General features: G+C 44.5%; 1 protein-coding gene across 1 annotated transcript in view; it reads left to right on the plus strand.

Annotated features, from left to right (window-relative positions):
• Window positions 1–2,422: 2,422 nt before the first annotated feature.
• Window positions 2,423–21,653, plus strand: part of LOC126545881 (uncharacterized) — an 84,744-nt gene continuing 65,513 nt past the window's right edge. Inside the window, exon 1 of the mRNA XM_050193910.2 lies at window positions 2,423–2,496. The gene's annotated coding sequence lies outside the window, so the exon portion shown is untranslated. The remainder of the gene's footprint in view (window positions 2,497–21,653) is intronic.

Raw genomic sequence — 21,653 nt, forward strand, 5'->3', positions numbered from 1 at the left:
TGGCCAATCCACCAGTGTTCTATAAACGTCGCATAAACAATATGACCAGTGGCCTGCACTGATGGTAGCGTTTATGTTGTATATTATAATTTTACCATTCCACGTTAACAGACATGTGATGACACGACTTCGTATCACTGAGACAAGTTCTGAGGCGGAGCAAGCGTTTGGCACAGAAGACGAACTGGAAAGCTGTCCGGCACAGAACGCTGTGATGTTAATTAACTCATGGCCTGCACTTCATTATTTGGACCGGGTAAACAGTGCGTAAGACGAGGACACAAGCGCTGGCTAACAGCATTGACTTTACTGCAACAAGGCAATATATAAAAACCAGGCACAGCTTCCCCGCATGCGCCGATCGTCGTCAAGGATAAAAGGCATTGATTAAAGTTTCTTGTGCATAAAGCATGAATGATCAATTTATAATGGTGATTATTCCTCAGGATTATTCCTCAGGAATGCCATTTCGTTTTTGCTTGAAGCTATCGAAGCCGTGCTCACGCACACACTGTCTCCTTTGTGAATAGCGCGTGCTTCGGCTCACGCGTGAGTCTGTCGGTATCTGCCGATAATCCTACACGCACGGAAGTTGGGTTTGCAGCCACAATGCAGCTCCAAATTGCTCCCTTGCTTCTGGCCAAGTTTGCTTTTGTGTTCTCCGAGGCGACCATTGTTCGCCCCGGAGAACTTCTGTGCATGTAGAAGATCAGGATACTTATCCTAATTATTCTACTTATTCTACTTATTCTTATTATAAAGAAGATGCTTAGTCGCATGCACGCCACTTTCATTTACAATATACAAGCAGGAACCGCCTACACATCAGCGTGGAGGTTCAAAACTTGGCTATATTGCACGCCACTAGCACAGAATATAAGAAAATTTGTATGCGGAACCTTCCTCTCCTCCTGTCGGCACTTCAATGATTGAAAGGTAAACTTTGACAACTTGAAAATGAGAGGCGTCCCATATGCATGTGTGCTGCAGATAGTGTTCCCCGAAGAACCGAATATAGTGTTGAAAAAGTCTCACGTTTTATACTAGCGTATTCTACTGACCTGATGGGCACGAAACAACACGTTGCTGATAGTGGAAGGACGCTCTCAGAGTGGAGCAATTGCTGGCCCGGACAGCCAGGCATAACCCATCCTGCACCAAAAACCTTAATCAATCAACCAACCGACCAAGATAGACCACCACGACCACCATTTAACAACACCACCTCAGCGAATTCTCAGACAAGCAATCTCTTGAGTGTTAACAGCTTTGAACATTTCCAGAAAGTATACGTGTCCTCGTTTAAATATACATTTCACCCTTCCAGTAAGGTATTGCTAGTTCTAAGCATCTATTTCAACATCTAAAGTTGCTGTTATTTTAATTTATCTACAGTTGATAATTATTTCACCAAAATAAATGTATGCTGCAATGCCTTTGACACTACAAAATTGTGAGGTCGACTTCCTAAGGCTTCATTTCTTGCTTCTCTCATTTTCAAGCACCTTTTCTTTACGTCGGTAGGTTCACGATAGCTTTTCATTCTCTTCTTTACAGTTTATCGACTCTTCTCCTTCTCAGGTTTGTCTACTGTGTAGCCGTTCTCAATGTGATGCAACTCCTCAGTGTTGTGATTTGTGAGAAATTTCACAAAAGCCTTCGCCTTCATCTCCAGTATACTGGGCCAAACTCTAGCGTGATTTTGGTTTCACGTAAACAATCTGATGTCACTTGATATAATATCCTATTCTCACAGTTCAGGTATTATCATTGCCAATATCCGGTCGCGACAATAAATCCCTGTCTGAGGCAAAGCCTTGGGACTCAGGACGTCACCAAACACCGGCAGACTAAAGAACCAAGGCGCCCTTACGTTATGTTTGCTTAGCATGACATGCCTGTAGGGATGTCTCTGGCAGCCCAAGGACACATGCAACTGCTTACGCAATAAAAGTATATACCTTGCTTTTTTGCCCTTCTATGCTTATCTCTAGTACCGCTAACTTCTTTTTGTGTGTGCGTGTGTGTGTAGGGGCCAGGCAGGGAGAATGAAATCGACCGCACCGCCTTTGAAGAAACTGCAGTGATATACTGTTGCTGGCTGCCGGCGTCAGCGTCCGCAGAGCACGTAGACGCTTACGCGACACGCGCACGCTAAGAGAAAGTGTGGTACGGGCCGGCACATGCACGTGTTCGGCTCAAGGAGTTGAACACACACGGCCCGCGAGCGGTCTTTTTCGGTGCCCGCTGCTGCGGGCCCCGCAGAATGGCCGCGCGGCCCGCGCCAAGGACCGGCGGCGGCGTCGCCGACGCGATTGTCGGCGTGCTCCCGGAGCTCAGCCGCGAAAGTATTTCCAGTGGGAGAGGGGGTGGCCCAAAATAAAGCCCGCTCTCTGGGATCCGGGCCAAGCGAAAGGAGCCACGGAGCCGCAGTCGGGCACGCCGCTCGCACCGGATCTGCCTCGACTGGCCTGCGACTGAAGTCCCAAGGACCGGGTAAGGGCCGCGCCACAGGGGTCACCCCTTGGGGCTGTCGGCGACCAACCATCCTCATGCGCGCCTGTCTCCTAGTGCCCATAGATTTCTGAAGTGGCCGCGGATATGCATGCAATGCACCGCAGCGGGCTCCGTTTAAGTGACCGCGATGCCTTCGAGCACGCACCTTGCGCGACCGATGTGCGACGACGATGTACCTCCTTGTACCGAGTTGGTAATAGGGCTTCATGATCGAGGCAAAAGGCGCAAAGAGGGTGCTATGTGTTCCGCTGTCGCCGATGATACGAGCACACCACCATTCAGGCAGACGCGTTCGACCTCTCGGTCGAGGCGGCCTCACTGACACGAGAGGACGTGCGTGTATCTAAGACGATAGTGGCTCTGAGCAGACCACTCGCATCTGAAGCATGAAAAGCATCATGCTTTAGTGAGTGCGTGCAGGGGGACAGCCCATATGTGTTACGAGAAGTCAGTGCACAAGCACGTTCTGAAAGGAGGGACAGCTGTAGTAACGCGGTGACTGCGGATCATTTGCTTTTATATATAGATAATTCATTTGAGACTGGCTAATCAGATTAGAGAATGGTTACTGAGACATCAATATTAAAGAACTGACGTTACTGTATCGCTATTTGAGTGAGTGTCGGGTTTGGATTTTTGTTAGTGTCCCCCTACTTGTGAGTTTTACTGTCCCCTTTTTATTAACTGTAGTAATAAACTTAGTGAAACAATAATGAGATACGCGGAAAATCGAGCAAGTTGTAGTCTTAGTTCACTAAGTAAAATACCTAACCGGTTCTCAACGTACCTAGCCTGTTCTGAAATATGCAGTGTTGAGCGGCCCGAACCACGCCTGTCAAGGGTTCATTGCGTTCCCGTCAACTTTCTTTAATGTATTCGGTGGATGCAATACGGAAAGATAGGCGATAGTTCACGAAGAAACAAAGAGAATTAACGTCGAGCTGGAAAGTTTTACGGGCACAATCAAATTCGTGCATCTAACGCTGTAGCTAGACCATTGTTGTCTGACGTACCAATTTACTACTGCCCTTCGCCTCTAACAATGTGCCGGAAATGGATACTTTCTTCGCCGAAAACGGGTACTCTGGCAAATGCGCCGGATACAAATTTCTGCTATCATCCATCAGTGACCACCGCTTGCGTCCCTCTTACGTCTCAGGCAGCGCATGTGATCTCGGGCCCAACAAAAAACATTGTTTTTCGTTTTCCCTTTAAATGTTGATCTGTTTTATCATGTTGTTAGGCAGACACCACCAACTGTCGCTTGCACTTCAGATTAATATGATGATGCTCTTCGCTACGTGTGAGTTTTACTGTCGTTTGTTTTTATCTGCAATAATAAACTTAGCGAAACAGCGGCAAAATACGCGAAAAGTCCAAGAAGTTGTGCGTATGACGTGTTTAAGAAGCATTCGAACTTCCGCACAGACCAGGGACTGAATATTATAGGTACATTGATTATTTTTGTTTCTTTGCTTGCTTGTTTGTTTTTATTATCTTTGACTTGTCCCTGAAGTATTTCATTATGTTTATATATACATATACCGGGTGTTCAAATTTAAGCTTTATGGTTTTCTTAAGATTAGGCACTGGGAGGCACGCGAAGACCACCTGTGCAAATAAGTTCTGTGGCCAGGGGGACACAAAGTTAAATGGCAATTATCGCTGTCAGCAGCCCCATCAACTAAAGTTGAATAATTAACTTTTTGTTGACTGCAGTAAGTGGGTATGTTTGTATTGAAAAGTTAGAGGCAGTCGTGTTTGTACACAGTATCAGTTGGAAGAATTCTAGCGTGTTTGTGCTTCGAGATATCCGACCCAAATTCTAATTGTCGTTCGCATGATTACGCGTGCAAGAGAGTTAGGATCTGCAGAATGGTCCTCCCTGATGTGACGCGGCTGTTGCGTGCGGCGTTTAGTCTGACAACGGGGCGGACGCATATAGGCCAAGATGATTACTGTTACCAAGCACTAAAATTGCCATTCGCCCTGACAGAGTGAAATACCTTGTCTTAAGAAACACTGCCTCTAATTCATACTTTCATTAAGGTCATATCAATGTCTAGTTACCTCGCCGTTTTCATGCGTTGGCTGGTCTGAACATTTATATCAGTTAAGAATAGGCAATGGCTGAAAAGGAACTGAGAGAGCTTTATACATATACATATATATATATATATATATATATATATATATATATATATATATATATATATATATATATATATATATATATATATATATATATATATATATATATATATATATATACACACACACGTGGGTTTCTTCAAAGTTCGGCACGCAGGACCCGATGTAACATACGCAGGAAAGAGACGACGAACTCTTTCGAAGTTTACTAAACGTTTTCGGCTGGTGGCCCGGCCTACGTCAGAAGACAGTCCTATATATATATATATATATTTCATACTGCAGGTCATGTTGCAGATCCAGCAGTTCATATACAGAAATTGATAACATAGGTTGAAAGGTAGCTAGTAAAAGCAACTAAAAAGAATACACACGCAGCATCACAGCGCGTTGTCAGTTATTGTGTCGGCGAATTCCACTCTCTAATGGTACGCGGGAAAAGGGAAAATTTGAATGTGTCAGTGCGAGCAAAGTAAGGGGTTAGTGAAACAGGTTGATGGTGACGCGTGCGGTGTGTAGTTAGAAACGATACATAGGCTGCAAGATCAAGCGCCAATTCGTTATTTATTAGCAAGGAAAGAAATTCTCGACACATATTCTTTCGTCTTGTTTCAAGGGGCTGGAAACTCTTATTTTTCATTAGCTCAGACGGTGAATCGAACAGGGAAAATTTTGAATAAATAAACCTTACGGCTTTTCTTTGAATTCGTTCGAGTTTTTTAATATTGGTTATAGTATGTTGATCCCACACCACCCATGCATGTTCGAGCTTAGACCCGACTAGTGAATTCCGTAAAAGACATAGTTTGCGAAATGTGGATGAGCAGATATTTTCAACATGCGAATTCCAAGAGAGATTGTTAGTTATTGTTACACCTAGGTATCTAAAGCTGGAGAATTCATGCAAGGGTGATTGTACATGGTGATACCTGTGATCGAAAAGAACCTTTTTTGCGTCATACGTGAAGGACATTTCTTTTGCTATGTTTACTGCCATACTCCACTATGCTAGGATGTTAGTTATAGAGTTATCTAGGTCATTCGGGTGATTAGACATGTAATGTCACGATGCAGAACGCAATCATCCGCAAACAAATGAATATCTAAGCCAGGAACAAATGTGCCAACAATGTCGTTAATATAAACAAGAAATAATACAGGGCCTAGTACACTCCCTTTGGGCACACCAGAAATAGCTGCAAGACCGTATGACTCTTTTTCATCAATTGAAAGGTACTGATTACGGTTAGTTAAATTGTCTGAAATCCAGATAAGTAATATCTCAGGAAGGCCAATAGCTTTTAGGTTTAAAATTAATTTATCATGAACTTTATCAAAAGCTTTGCTAAAATCTAAGAATATGAGATCAACTTGGGCATTACTGTGTAGGGTAAGTGCGAGCGAATGAACGATTGGTATAAATTGGCTTACTGTTGAATACCCTTTACGAAAACCATGCTGAAATTTGGATAGAATAGAATAGAGTGTCGATTTAAGGATTCATTTATGTGATTAGCAACGATGTGCTCAATGAATATACAGCATGACGAAATTAGGGGAATTGGGCGATAGTTAACAGCAAACGATTACCTTTCTTCTAGATATGACCTATATATATATATATATATATATATATATATATATATATATATATATATATATATAGTAGGCAAAGAGGACTTTTTCAGGCTACCTTTCAAACGTAAAGAACTTGAGCGGTGCTACAAGGTAAACAGAAGAAATATTTAATTTCAACAGTTTCGATCGGTGTAGCGATCTTCATCAGGGTTTACAAAAAAAAAAAAGAAACCCTGATGAAGATCGGTCCACTGATCGAAACTGTTGATATTAAATACTTGTTCTGTTTACCTTGTAGCACCGCTCAAGTTCCATATATATATATATATATATATATATATATATATATATATATATATGCGTGCGTGTGTGTGTGTGGCTTCTGTTTGTATTTCTTATCAGCCTTCTCCAACATGACCGTTGCTTAGCTGTGAGAAGTTTGACTTCGTAATATAGTTGTAATGAGGCGCGGATGTGCTCAGATCACCGTCAACCGCCCTTTTGCGGCTCACGCGCCTTTCGCCCACCCTCTTGAGTTGGCTTTTGTCTCACCAGGGGCTCCAATGGCACCGTTTTGTGTATAAACAGCGGGCGTCCTCTGACCGCTTTCAGTGAGCGATCGAACGCCGCGAGATACGCTTTCACCAGGGCTAAGTGCCATGGGCGATAATGGCGCCTGTTCAGACGATAGAGAAGCGACGTCACCTGACAGGTTCGGGCCACAATTTGTGCGTATAGCAGCGGCCTTCAGCAGCATCCGGTCGTGTAGTGGGACTCATTCACAAGATGAGATTAGACAGCTTTTGGACCGAGCCCACATGGACCCGAAAGTGGGTCGTCCATCCTGGCAGAGTAACAAAACCTGGAATTCTCGGGCGTCGTTTCGCTTTGCTTTTGTTGCCACGTTTAGACATGGCGACAGTAGGCTGCACGAGAAAAACCTCGCACTGGGATAGCCTGCGCCAAGTGTTCGAAAAATAACGACATATATCTAATGGTTACGTAGACTGTGCGAAAAATGACGAAGACAGGAGTAAATTCAAAACAAAAACCATATAAACGGACAATTTAGCGACAGACTCTGCAACATTCCTTTGATTAAGGTGCCGATCTTATAGTAGTTGCTCACCACATGCACTTTTTCTTATCAATAATTTAATGGGCTGGGTATCAGCTAGCCACTGATTTCATTGAAATAATTGATTTCGTCAAATTTGTAGCATGTACGAGCCCCTGATCTTGCGCCAGAACTTTCAGAAAACGACCAACATGGTATTTATGAGGCTTATCGCAGTGGCATACAATTAAACGAAATACAAGTAACGCGATTTCTTTAATAAACATTGCTCACTCTTAGCATAAAATACATGTAAAAGGTTCTCTTGCAGTAAATGTATCGAAGTGATAGTCGAAGTTGACGGGAACAATATTATTAGGGTGCATTGAAGATTTTTTGAATAACTGAAAATGGCGAGAAAATTATGCTTGTAGAGTCAAACGAAACGTCTATAGGGCAACGATTCCCGAAAAGACGTTATTCTGAAAGCTTTCAATTGATGAACCTAGCATGTTAAACCCAAAGGAGTGCTAATTATTTTCACAAGAATCGTGCAGTAGCAAGCGCCACTTGTGCAGCAACAACCAAGCTGTGAAGTCGGAACAGAACCAAAGCCTGCGCCACATTTTTCTTAGCCTCTGAGGAAAACTATGGCGTTCAGTATAAGTTGGCATATTGAGTAGTAGAAGGAGACATTGACAATATAGAAGAGGAATACCATAGCTAGCTACTTTAATTGCCTAATGCTGGCATAAAGAGCTTAGAAGAACAGTCACACGTAATAACGACTTCGCATCACCGACGAGCCCATGCTAAACCTCTACTGCATCTAGCTAATCAATACAATAATTATTATTGTCATATGTAGTACGTGCACCGGCCAAAATGCAGTCATATATAAATGTTGATTTTTTTTTGTATTTAACAATGCTCCTTAAATTTTGGTGGTTATTTTCATTAACTGTAACTTCTGGCGAATTATTTACTTGAGGCTGCCCGGAAAGCGAGTCATTCAATATGCGGTTGCCGTTTTATACACCCTTTATCAAATTTATCAGAAAGAAATTTATCAAATAGGATCTATCGAACTCCTTTTTCCAACATCGTTTTCCCAAGAGACAGTGGAAAGCTCGATATGAAACAAACCACCGTAGCCCTTCTCCTGCGCGCTATACTAATGCTGCGACGCATTATATACCATGAACACAAACCTATCTGAAATAAAAAAATATTCCCTTCTATCTCGGCGGAATACAGAAATTTCACATGCGCAATGCCGGTATGAAGGTTGTCCCAACGCACGAGGAAATTTACAGCTGTTACGAATTGCGAAACATTATAATGCAAGTACCGCTTGCTTAATCAACTTCCTTATAGGCAATGCGCTCTGACATGATGGCGTTGCGGCGGTTTTTGCTTCCTACAAATGCTGTCGACATCAGCCGCTTGGACTACGACGCAAGTGAGACGAGACGTCCAATAGGAAGCCGTTTAATGGCTTGCTTGAACTTCATAAGCGAAGCCTTGCACGATCTACGGCAGCGATGTAGAACGCATAATGCATGGGCTTTTGCCACAATTTCATGCCGCGCCCGCACGGTCATGCATGCAGGGCAGGAAATTGTGGCCAAACCGTGCATACACGGTTGTGCTGCCTTCGCAGAGCGTGCAAACTCTTGCGTCGAGATAAACGAAGGCTATAGACGGCATCGGAAATGTGCAATGTCCACTTCAATATACGTTTCCACCGCTCGCTCTGTGCGCTCTGGCGCTGCTGTCAGTGTGGATAGGTTGAGCGCACGGTGCCTATAGCATGAGTAAGTTCAAGTAAAACTCTTGCTTGGGCTAGTTGGTTCATGCTTGAAGTAGGTAAAGGCAAGGCGCAGAAGACCAGGACTTAGGAAGAACACAAACGACAAGACGGGCGCCCGTCTTGTCGTTTGTGTTCTTCCTAAGTCCTGGTCTTCTGCGCCTTGCCTTTACCTACTTCAAGCCTATAGCATGCTATCCACTATGAACAGCACGTCGAAATCGTCGCCTAATCTGTAATGTGGGGACCTTGATATTTATTCTGTGGCTGCTTATCCGGGAGAGCTACCTAACAGGAGTTACACCACCACTTCATCGTATGCGTGGCTGCACCTCTCTCTATCTGACACAGCTAGCGTTCACGCCCCGGTCGTAAATGTTACAACTTGCGCATTCAGTGACCTACTTCTTGTCTGGGTTGATGCCGCTTGCAGGTCGATACCGGGAGCGTCTTACGTGAGCTGCTTTCGATGCAATCCTTAGTGTCGCAGAGAATGCAGAACGCAGCGTCGTCACCACCATAATCATTTATTTTACTCTTAAGGTCCCTTTACAAAGCATTACATAAGGAAATGGGGGGGGGGGGGGGGGGGGTGCGAGAAATAACAAAAAATACGTTTCATAAAACGAATCCAATAATTAACATAACGGCAGCCGTTTTCCAAACAAATAAATGCTAGTTTGCCATATATACTTTCCTCAACGCACGGGGTGACCCTGCCAGCTCACATCGTCCGTTGACTCCGCCAGACACTCAAACTGATGTTTGTCGCTGCTTTTAAACATCGTGTTTCCGATGTCATATTGAGCTTTCTTCTGACTTTCCACACAAAGGTTCAACGTGGCGCTCCGTTTTTTATGCGGTCGCGGCTGCTACCCTCCTCGAGCCATGCTTTAGAGCACCAGCATTCTATATAAATGATGATAGCTTGCTGGGAGTGCACTGAACACATTGTCCCAGCTCTTTTATATACAAAAAAATTGGCTTGTCATCCCGACCCAGTGAAAGTTGATGTTCAGCGAAGCCGTTACAAAACCGCCACAACTGCTGAGGGAGGTATGCAATGCTTAATTTATGTTTCGTACGCTTGCTTTGAGCTTGTTTTTTATTGAAATGTGAGCTGTTCTGTGTGTTTTACGGGTGATTTCAATGAATGTATGCACCGTTCGCTTCACTTCGTTGAATGCTTGTAGCGTCTGCATTACGAGGGGGATGAGCCGTGAGTGAGTGAGTGAAACAACTTTATTTGGTCCGCTACAGACGTAAGGGATGAGCCGTCGCATTTTTGCTTGCTTAGGGGGCAGAGCCAATGCTGATAACGACAATTTCTGCTCACGGACGGACACGACAAACTGCCGACCACCGAGAGGCTAACATCTTGGCTGTTAGAAAATAAACACCGCTTCTCCGTCACAATATTGTGCAAGTGGCTATTGCGCGACAGCAAGAGAACATCAGCGATTATACCTCTCTTCACTAGAGTTGACGCTTCTAAACCGCAAGCATTTGATGCTCCCGTCGCTTTTCATTTTGAACCTCAGGTCGTTCCACTTCTTCATTTAATTTCGGCCAATCTCAGCACCCCTGCCATTTAGTACTAATTTTTGAGCCCTAGCTTCGTTCCACGTTCAGATATTTTGAGTTAGTTAGTTAGTTAGTTAGTTAGTTAGTTAGTTAGTTAGTTAGTTAGTTAGTTAGTTAGTTAGTTAGTTAGTTAGTTAGTTAGTTAGTTAGTTAGTTAGTTAGTTAGTTAGTTAGTTAGTTAGTTAGTTAGTTAGTTAGTTAGTTAGTTAGTTAGTTAGTTTATGAGAACCTGGGTTAATAGGCCACCGAAGGGCCGGCTATCACAATAACCAAGATTAAAGTCTAGCCACTAAGGAATGTCAGAAGTTTGCGCGTGTAGGGGGCCTAGGAGTCCCGCAAGCTACGTACAGTCACCTCGCTGTAGCGGAAGCACGGGAGCCGCATTTTACTGCAATCGGCAGCCTGAAAACGTGCCAGCAACTCTTCAGACGTGTAACGCAGCATTCTTCACCTCTACTACTTTCACTGATAGACTACGGTGCGGGTGCGAAGATACGCGCTGTGTTTCTGGAGCATAAATCACTACTTCCAAATGGGGCTCATTGGCAATCAGACCTCTCTTACCTCCCATGGCTTCTACAGGTCCCTATATTAGAAACGTCAATTGAAGGTATTCAAAGGAAAAACGAGGTTTCAACATTAGTAGCGAAACAACTAACATTACATCAACTATTTGAAAATATCAGAACTATATTCATTTTTACACGGACGATTCTGTGAACAAGTTAGGTGCAACAGCAGCTTATGTGTCACCAGCTTTACAAGTGCAGTACGGTTGTCGGCTAGGCCACATGTCGTCAACAACTGCAGAACTTGCGGCAGTTGTCAGAGCTGGAGATTTTACTAAACGCTAAAAAAGAGGGTAATCGCTATGGACTCCTCATCGGCTTTAGCATGTCTTGAATGTATGGACGAGGTATCCTTCGCGTATCATGGAAAAAAAGTTCTTTTCGATCACAGGTATCTCCTAAAACAATCACTATTACATGAAGCCTCCAGTTTTAAATACTTAGGTGTAACAATAACTAACAATCTCTCTTGGAATTCACATATTGAAGATATCTGCTCATCCGCCTTTCGCAAACTATGTCTTTTACGGAATAAACGTGCGAAAGCTCCCGCTAAGGTTAAACTACCCGCTTATAATTCGCTAATCAGGCCTAAGCTCGAGTACGCATGCGTGGTATGGGATCTATAAACTATAACCAATATTTAAAAACTTGAAATAATTCAATGGAAAGCCGTAAGTTTTATTTATTCAAAATTTTCACCATTCGATTCACCGTCTGAGCTAATGAAAAATGACAGTGTCCAGCCCCTTGAAACAAGAAGAAAAAATATGCGTCGAGAATTTCTTTCCTTGCTAATAAATAACAAATTGGCGCTTGATCTTGCACCCTAAGTATCGTTTCTAACTACACGCCACACGCGTCACCATCAACCTGGTTTACTAACCCCGTACTTTGCTCGCACTGATACATTCAAATTTTCCCTTTTCCCGCGTACCATTAGAGAGTGGAATTCGCCGACACAATAACTGACAACGCATTGTGATGCTGTGTATGTATTTTTTAGTTGCTTTTACTTGCTGCCTTTGAACCTATGTCACCAATTTTTGTATTTGATCGGCTTGGATCTGTAAAATGATCTGCAGTATGAAATAAATAAAAAATAAAGAAAGCCAACACCATGCACGGATGACCTGTGATACTAAAGGACAACTCGAGTTGTTCAGGTCAGGCTGCTGGGGCTACTCAGGCTGCTCAACGAAAGCAAGTTGTATCAGAGTAGGTCCTGGGACATACTGGCACAGCAGGCAATGAATTAGCGGACTCTCTGGCAAAATCGGCCCATAAAGGCGCAGAATCACATGTCATACCATTATCACTAATGGATATGCGATGCGTATAAAAGCACAAAAGCTACTACGCATGACAACCTCGTTTACAGAAAATACTACGGAATGGATCCTTCACGAAGTGCACCCTCATCTGAAATACCAGTACGATCACGACCTTTCAAGAAGTATCGAGGCATTATATGTTCGACTGCGCCTCGGAACAGTATACACAAGATATGTCTTATACTGCATAAGACAGGCATCATATCCTGCTTGCTGCCGTAGCAACGATGGTGAGGACCTTCGCAATGTATTCTTTGCTTTTCCATCTGTAGGCAACAAGACAGGCTCAGAATTAGAAAAGGAACTACACGCAGTTGATCTCCACCGACGTTTCGCCCTCGTAGGATTACTCGACTCTTGGCCTTCGAAAACAACACAGCCTAAAGCACTGAAGGCACTTGAACATATTTTAGAACATATTAAATGTGTACTAGGTACGGAATTGCATAGATTTATGCAAGTTCAACCCACTTTATGTGCGCTTGTTGTCGAATATGTCCATCTAGGACCGCACTGCGGCGTCCAGTACGTTTTGGAACTCAATATACGCGCATATGTCGATAATGCAGTATAGTAAATGCACTGTGCAGCCTCCTTTTATCTGTGGATGTCCCAGTATATCTAGGACCCCCCTGCTCCCCCCCCTGCTCCCCCCCCTTATATGTGGGCTTCATTTACTCTCTTATCCGACTCCGCCCTAGATTTTCTGAACCTGCAACCTCGTTTCTTGTTATTAATATCACCATTACGTGGCAAGCAGTAGCCGTCACCCTTATGATTGACTAAATTTCTTCCCTTTATTTTCATTTCAATAAATATATGGATGGCAAATATTAAAATAAAATAAAGAACAAAGTCAGAAAGGAAAGATGGCAGAGGAATAAAACAACACATAACTAAGGCACACCTTCCTATACAATGCATCTCTCCGCCTTTCTGCTTCCATTCGCATTTTCCTCTCCTCGACTTTTCAAACTGCTGCAGTGTCTGCTGATATATCTATCACCACTTACGGTCATCAAGCTTTTGCCCTATGGATTCCATGTAAGAACACCTAATCTCAGCGAGGCTTGGCCACAAGGCCTCGGTAACTGCTACTGAGTTGGAAGCGCTGCGAGAAGCTTTCGCCTATGCATCCTAGAACGTGCGTGTATGATGTTCACCGAACCACGCGCGTCCCTGCAATTTGCGGAGTCACCGGTCCCGCAGTACCAACTAGTGAGTGACATAAGCTACCTATGCACAGCGTCTCGCATAGCCCGCATCCCGCCCACTGCAGCGTAGAGCAGGCAATGTTTAAGCCGTGGTTCAAGCCGATCGAGCTGCTGGAACTGTCCACGGTAAGCTCTTCCCAGCCGATCCTCATACCCTTCTCTCGATGTTACGTTGTATGATGCTGCGAGGCGTTCGCAAGTGATTCGGGATGGCAATTCGGGCCGATGGTCAACTGAACTGGGAATTTCCCGTGCCGCGTGGCCTCGACAGGCGTTATTGTTGGTGCTTGTATCGCATTAAGCTCAATGTTGCTTCCCCTAATCTCTTCGTACTTAAAATTAAATAAATTATGCTGTTTTGCGCCATAACCCCGATGTGATTATGAGGCACACTGTAGTGGGAGACACCGGATTAATTTCTACCACCTGGGGTTATCCAACGTGCACTCAATACACGGTACACGGGCGTGTGTGCGTTTTGGCCCCGTCGAAATGCGGTCGCCGCGGCCGGGATTGGATATCGCGTTCTCGGGCCGAGCGGCGCCACGTCATAGCCACTACGCCACCACGGCGGATAATATCTTCGTACTTGAAATTGAGCAGTGCCACATGTTAATATGTCACACATCTAGGGTTCGCGAGGACTTAACACACACAATCTCTACGTGCAAACATTTCGTAATTACCTTCTAGTAATCACAGAAGGAGTATGTTTCAAACCTCCGTTTAGCTGCTCGTCTTGAATTACGCGAGACGTCCTCGCACTCTGTGGAGAGCTGCTTATGCTTTTCGCATAAGGTACCTTTCGCGAGAGGCGCACAGAGGCGCCTTTCGCTTTCTTACGTGGCATAGTCCTTAATCAAGTCCCGCAGAATTTCCTCCGCGAGTGTGTCCCTTTCGTTAAATTTTTTAAGAAGTGTTCTTCCTATTTTTTACCAGGTGTTTATTTAATATTATTGTGTTACTTTATTTGTTTAATCTTTTTCTCTCTTTCGTCCTAATCATCTGGACCTTATCATGCCAAGTATTTCACTCGGCTAACATCACCAAGGCTCCCTAAAGTCTGTCTGCTATCCCTCACAGCAGACTCTAAAATCTCAGCTCCGCGTTAAAAGACGACAGGTCTATATATACAGGGTGTCCCAACTATCATACATTAAGATTTAAAAATATGCAAATGCCACGTAGCTGCACAGAACCAAGGGGTAATGTTTACCGTGGCTTGGAGATACTCGTATAATTTGTTTTTTCATTCCATCTAACTACATAATTAGTCTTAATTAATTAATTGACCTCTCAAATATTATGATTCGACAAAAAATGTCAATGAGAAAATTGTAGAGCAACATGAAAAACTCTCGGTGCAGCTTTCTGTTCAATGCGTGCTACATAAAAGTGTTTTTCCGAGCGTCAAAGAAGCCCGCAAATACACGCAAATTTGTCGCGCGACTGTGCACTCGAGGCACTTTGCGTGTATTCGCGGGCTTCTTTCACACTCGGAAAAACACTTTTATGTAGCACGCATTGAACAGAAACCTGCACCGAGAGTTTTTCATGTTGCTCTACAATTTTCTCATTGACACTTTTCGTCTAATTATAATATTTGAGAGGTCGATTACTTAATTAAGACTAATTATGTAATTAGGCGGGATGCAATAAATAAACTCAGCATCTCCAAGCGACGGCAAACAATATTATCTTGCTTCTGTCCAGCCACGTGGTATATGAGTATTTTTAAATCTTGGTGTATGATAGTTGGGACACTGTATTGTGAAAGACTACCACAGCACGCCGGTGTGAATGCCCTTATTGTGCTTCTTTCTTTATATTTTAATCCTTGCTTTATCATTCCCCACGTACGGTAACAAGCCAGATTTCTTCTCTTGTTAACCTCCCTACCATTCGTTTTTGCTATTTTCTCTTCGTCTCCCTCGCTATTCTTCAGTGCGCGCGAAGGTATACGGAGCCGGGAACGTTGAGAACGCACGACCTCCTCTATGCATAATAATTTTCACCCCCCTTTTCCTCCAGCTCTCAGGAGCGAGATTGCATGTGGCGCAACACCCAAGGCCACACAAGCTATGCGCGCCTACGCGCTCTCCATATACATCTGCTCTTCCCAGCATCCATCTGTGTTTTCTCTACACCCGCTGCGCTACGAACTGCGTGTTCTCCGGCCATACACGGAAGCCGCTGGTTCACCCTCTGACTTCACTCGCACACGTGACCGCCTCCTATACTGCTCGGTAACCCAACTGCTCCGTAACTGCCGCAATCACTTTGCGCACAATTCGTACCGCGGATGCCCAATAAGTGTGTGCCTTATGTGTCCCCTTAAGAATACACATTACGTAGTGCGTTATGGACAAGGACGCCAGAAAGAGCAAGTGGCACCCACACGGTGCGCCCAGAGGGATGGTTGAAAGTTAGCGCCGTGTGTGTGTGCATATAATTTGTTTCTTCATTTTTCCCTAGTCCGTAACGCACTACTAAATCAGTAACAGTGGCACGCCAACGAGCCTTAACAGTAACCTTACAATTTGCGGCGTGCTATATTAAGTAAAACGGGTCGGCGTTGAACAAGAGCCTGTAAAATTCACAGCGTTGGTTGCAGTGGAGCAGCCAGAATATTTTTCGATAGGAGGGGGGTGGACAATCACTTGACCGGGGACGGAGGGGGAGGGGAGGGGGGGAGCTAGGTAGGCCACATGCTACCACATAACTTTTTAAGGAGGGGGGGGGGGGAGGGCACGTACCCTTTGTGCCACCCCCTGGCAACGCCGCTAGTTGCTTGCACGTAAAGCCATAGGTAGCCTTTATGTTCTTAACGGACGCGTCGTGCGCGAAGAAGGCTCACAGAATTGAGTTCGTGATGGCTAATACACATTATCCATGGTATCGCTTCTTGGAAACTTTTACGACATCTAATACTACGGGCAGTAGTGACACCGTCTGAAATCGCGTTTCTTTTTTGTGTGCATCCCCTAGCACGGCCTTACTCCTACTTCAAATTCCCGAAACGCCTAGCTATTCGAAAGAGTTTGGCAAGTAAGAAGGAAAGACAAGAAGGTTAGCTAGTGCAAGGATCAGATGGGTACTCTGTATTGGAATAAGCAAGTAAATGGATTGAAAGTTAATAGACTTGTTCAATAAACTTGGTCTTAGTGATGCCAACAGTACCTCCCCTAATCACGTGAAATCATGCGAGTCAACCATGCATGTCACAACGCAAAAAAAAAATGAAGGAACAAATATCAAGAGGGGAGCTCATAAGGCTCGCACCGAAAACAAACACGGCTTCTGGAACAGCCGACAAAGGGAGTTGTGGCAGCCACGAGGCATCAAAGGGGGCCTTATCGAATGCGTCGTATCGGTGCCGTATCAGCATGCGCCGGCCTTTTTCCCGCTGACGCCAGCGTGAGGTACTTCCCATGCAGTCGAGATGTAATCGAAAGCAAGGGCCCTATAACGTAAAACTATTCCAATATGTTTCTATTCCAATTTTCTGACGTCAAATTTGCGTAACCGCTGACGCAAGCATCGGGTGGTCACCCGTAGGGTTGTCTAAGCAGACCAATCAAACGCTCTCCTCGATCATGGGAGGTTACTTTTGTTTGCTTGAAAAACGAATAACATTGCCTACACTGAGAGGCTTGTCTTATCTAATTCTATATCTTCCTTTGTCTTCTTTTTTCTCCTTTCTTAGGCATTTCAAAATTTTGGCGCATAGTCTATATAAAATTTGTACTTTGCGTATTGTAAGCATATATTTATTTCTAATTATCTGTTACATTAACCCCGTGTTCTTTGACATGTGTCATTCCTATGTTCCATAACGTGTCAATTACTACATATTTATTTATTCATACGCTGTATCGGTTTCATTTGCTTGTGTATTGAACTTGAATTATTGTAAGCAACTTTTTGTATTTGTTTATTTTTTCATTAACTTCGCGTTTTCTGATGTCTGTCGCTGCTATGTTGCCAAAATGTATTAATTCATGCAATGTTAAATTACTAATAGCAGGTCCCCCTGACAGTTCTTGTAACTCCGGGACCTCCTTCTGTACTAATGATGAATGACGAAATTGGCTGACAAGAGGGGAGGAACACGCTGAAGTGGAGAGGGATTCGATGGGGCCGAGCCACTGTACTGAATATCGATAACTGGCTGAAGAGGGTGGTGCCGGCGTCTGCGATTGGTCCGCTTTCCCTTACTTAGCTGGCGGTGGCTGGGAGACAATCGCTGCGGTATGCAACGGAAGCTTAAGAATGACACTAAAACGGATCATCACCGAAGAAGAGTTGGCAGAACGCGGTCGTAAACGTTCCGAAAGTGTTCGAGAACGTTACACGGCTACGCAAAATGTTTCATTATACGCAAATAAACCCACGCTCTCCGACAGGTGCGAGTAGCTAGTGCATCAGCGATCGGCAGCAGCCATCCTTTATTCCTTTTGAAACGGGGCAGCCAGCGGTTATTCAGAAGAAAATTCAGTTTTGTTCGGCATATTAATGCATCTTTGACGCGTACACGTCACTTTGACGCGGTGAGTTTTTGCAGTTTTGTGACGTCTCGTGACAGGCAGGTGAAGTGGGTGCTGCCCGGAAACTTTTGACCAATAGCCGAGGGCTAGTGCCAAAAAGGCATCGAATCAGGAATAACTATTTTTCTTTTGTTCGGTCAAATCATGCATAATCAGTGTGTACACGTCATATCAGATGGGGAGCTATCGCGGTTTTCGTGACGTCGCGTGACCTACAGTTGAAGTGAGGGTGGCCCAAAAAATTTTTTGACCAATCGCGGAAGGCTGATTGCAGAATTGGAATAGAAATGTTTGGAATAGTTTTACGTTATAGCACCCCAAGTCTCCAACAGGGCATGTGGGTTATGTCCATCGAGAAATAGTTTTCATTTACCCGTGGCGGTAGCCCAGCGGCTATACCGTTGCGCTGCTGAGGTCCCGGGTTCGATCCCGGTAGCGGCGGCGGCATTTAGATAAGGGCGAAATGCAAAAACGCACGTGTGCTTAGATTTCGGTGCCCGTTACAACTTAATGCAGAGTGCCCCACTACAGCGTTCATCATGATCATATTGTGGTTTAGGCATGTAAAGAACCCCGGATTTAGTTTTATTTTTACCCGTAGTTCTGTATACGGCTGTGGGTACTCTAAACTGCACAAGACCCTCCGTGGTTGCTTAGTGGCTATGGTGTTGGGATGCCAAGCACGAGGTCGTGGGATTGAATCTCGGCCACGGCGGCCGCATTTCGATGGGGGCGAAAGCACCCGTATACTTAGAGTTAGGTGCACGTTAAAGAGCCCCAGCTGGTCCATATTATTCCAGAATCCCCCCCTCCCCCGCCCCCACGGCGCTCCTCATTATCAGATCGTGGTTTTGACACGTAAAACCCCATAATTTGATTTCATCCGCAGGCATCATTTGGTGCCCCCTGACCGGGGTCTAATGTTCGTTCCTCTGTTTGGCTCTTTTTGTTTAGATGACTTTCTAAACAATGCCTGTAGGTTCGACACACTAAGAGTTGATCACATTCAAGGACATAGCACCGCGAAAAGAAGATTCCACACTTGGCACAAGTTGTCGGAAGTGGCTGTATCTGCAGATTCTCACCGTTGTCTTCGACACTGACCTGCCCAAGAGGAACGTTGTATAAAAATGAAAGATGCGTATAATTTGAATAACTGAAATGACATACATGGTACCCGGGATCGTTATTGCCACTCTCGATGTATTACTATCCTGAGCGGACATGTGGCTACTTGTACCGCTACAGCTTCTAAACCGCTAGCTATTTAACACGGTAACAATTTGTACGCCTACGCAGTATTTTGCTGCCGAGAATGGCCGTTTGTCATGCAGACCTGGACGCGACGCAAGTAAGCAATTATATTCGCGAATGTACGAGTAGAAAGGGTTGCATACTCCAAAAGCCTGAACCGGGCTGGCTTCCAAGAAACGATGAAGTCCTATGAATACGCCAGTTTCATTCGACTTTTATCATTGCTATTCCTGTCGCGTTCGTGTGTCTGTTTACTTTACTGGTCGTGATGGTCCCTTGGACAGAATGAAATAAAACATAAAAATGGTGGCTCAATTGCTATGGCGTTCTGTTTGCTGAACGTGAATTCGATTCCCGGCAGTGGATGCCGTGACCCTGTATAGAAACAAAACATGAGGGGGTTCTTTTAATGCAACTGGTCAAAATAATTTGGCACCATTCACTATGGCGTTTATATTAGCCGTTGTTTTGCTTTTCAACGTTCCAACTGCATCATTCGGTCGGTCAACCTGCGGCGCTTTAGATAACACAATTGCAGCCATAACGCAAAATATAGGGTAGACGTACACCGTGCAAACATCTGCACTTAAAAAGCGGAACGATTAAGTGAAAATAAGCGCCTACTTCGCCCGTCAATTTCCCTTCTGTGTTTTGCCGCCATTCCAAGATATAAAAAAAGCGAAACTCCATAAAACAATAGGGGGGAGGGGGGTCACAGTTTTCTAACTTCAGCCCACGAAGCCCGCTGACACTTCTCGCCATTATCTCACCGGATGTGCTACGTTATGGCGAGAATGGCAAGTGCTTTAGGTGACGTGCAGTCGCCAAGATAAGGTGCCTGACTGTCGCTACGAAGAAGCGAATAACCCATTGACGAATTCTAAAGCGAGAGAAGAACGCCGGCCACTCCTTCACACAGCGTGGCGCCGCACCGACGTCTGCGTTCTCGTCTCCGTTTCGCGTTCTTTGCCCCAGGCAACAGCCTGCGCTGTTCTCACCGAATTAAACACAATAATTCTATCGCGCGGCCTCCGGTACAGCAAATGTACAAAAATAAATATGAATGCGGCACCGAACAGAATAAATCAGGGAGAAAAAAAAAGTTATAGCATATTTAGGCTAACTTCTTCGTAGCAATAGATCAAGAGCGGCCTCCGCCATGTTACGAGTGAAGACCTATATGTCCGCAATAATTTCCCAATGGTATACCCCTAAATTATATCGGAGTTTTCACCCTGGTCACTTCAGCCTGCGAAAGTTTGCTTGAAGATCGCAAGAAACTTTGAAAAGGCTCTCCGCCGGCTTAATAACTCCGTTAGTTATTAAAACCTTCAAGAATCTCGTTAGTATCAAACCTGTCTTTACTCACTACCTGCGAAATTTCACCCCGATACCTCTCCTCTTCCGACTATGAGGATTATATTCAAATACGCTTACGAATGCGACCTGCGGTCACACCCGCAGTGAGACGTCATCGCAGATTATGTTCAAGAAAGCGCGGCCGCACAGTGCTTTCAAGGTTCCTTGCGGTTTTGTTAATTTCCGCCGTCACAATTTCACCATACAGGCTTTAAGGTAATCACCAGTGGATACACGCGCTCTAATATCTGCAAAGTTCCATCCAGCGTCCTTTAGCTACCTTCTCGTGAGAATTCTTCAAAAATCCCCCCCAACACACACAGAAGAACCGACCAACGGCGAACGAATGCGGAAAATCTGTTCTCTGAAGCCAGCGTCAGCATCGTTCATTTTAAAAACGGTTACTGTTTCAAACAACAGCTGCTCCGGGATTAATTGTCCTTGGCGGATTTTCTTGTGCCATCCAGCAGCTTACCTTCTTTTCCTCCTCCTCTAAGATCACTCTTTCTCGACAAATTATATTTCGGATTATCCCAACAGAGCTATCTATATTACCTATCTTGGTTTCTCTCACAGCCTCCACACCCCGCAACAGGGTGTACGTGCAATATTGAGCTCAAAATTTCCATAAACATTGAGTATAAAACTAGCTGTACGCTTCATTTTTATCCTTTCTATA

This window comes from Dermacentor andersoni, chromosome 1, assembly GCF_023375885.2.
Source record: "Dermacentor andersoni chromosome 1, qqDerAnde1_hic_scaffold, whole genome shotgun sequence".
Lineage (NCBI taxonomy): Eukaryota > Metazoa > Arthropoda > Arachnida > Ixodida > Ixodidae > Dermacentor > Dermacentor andersoni.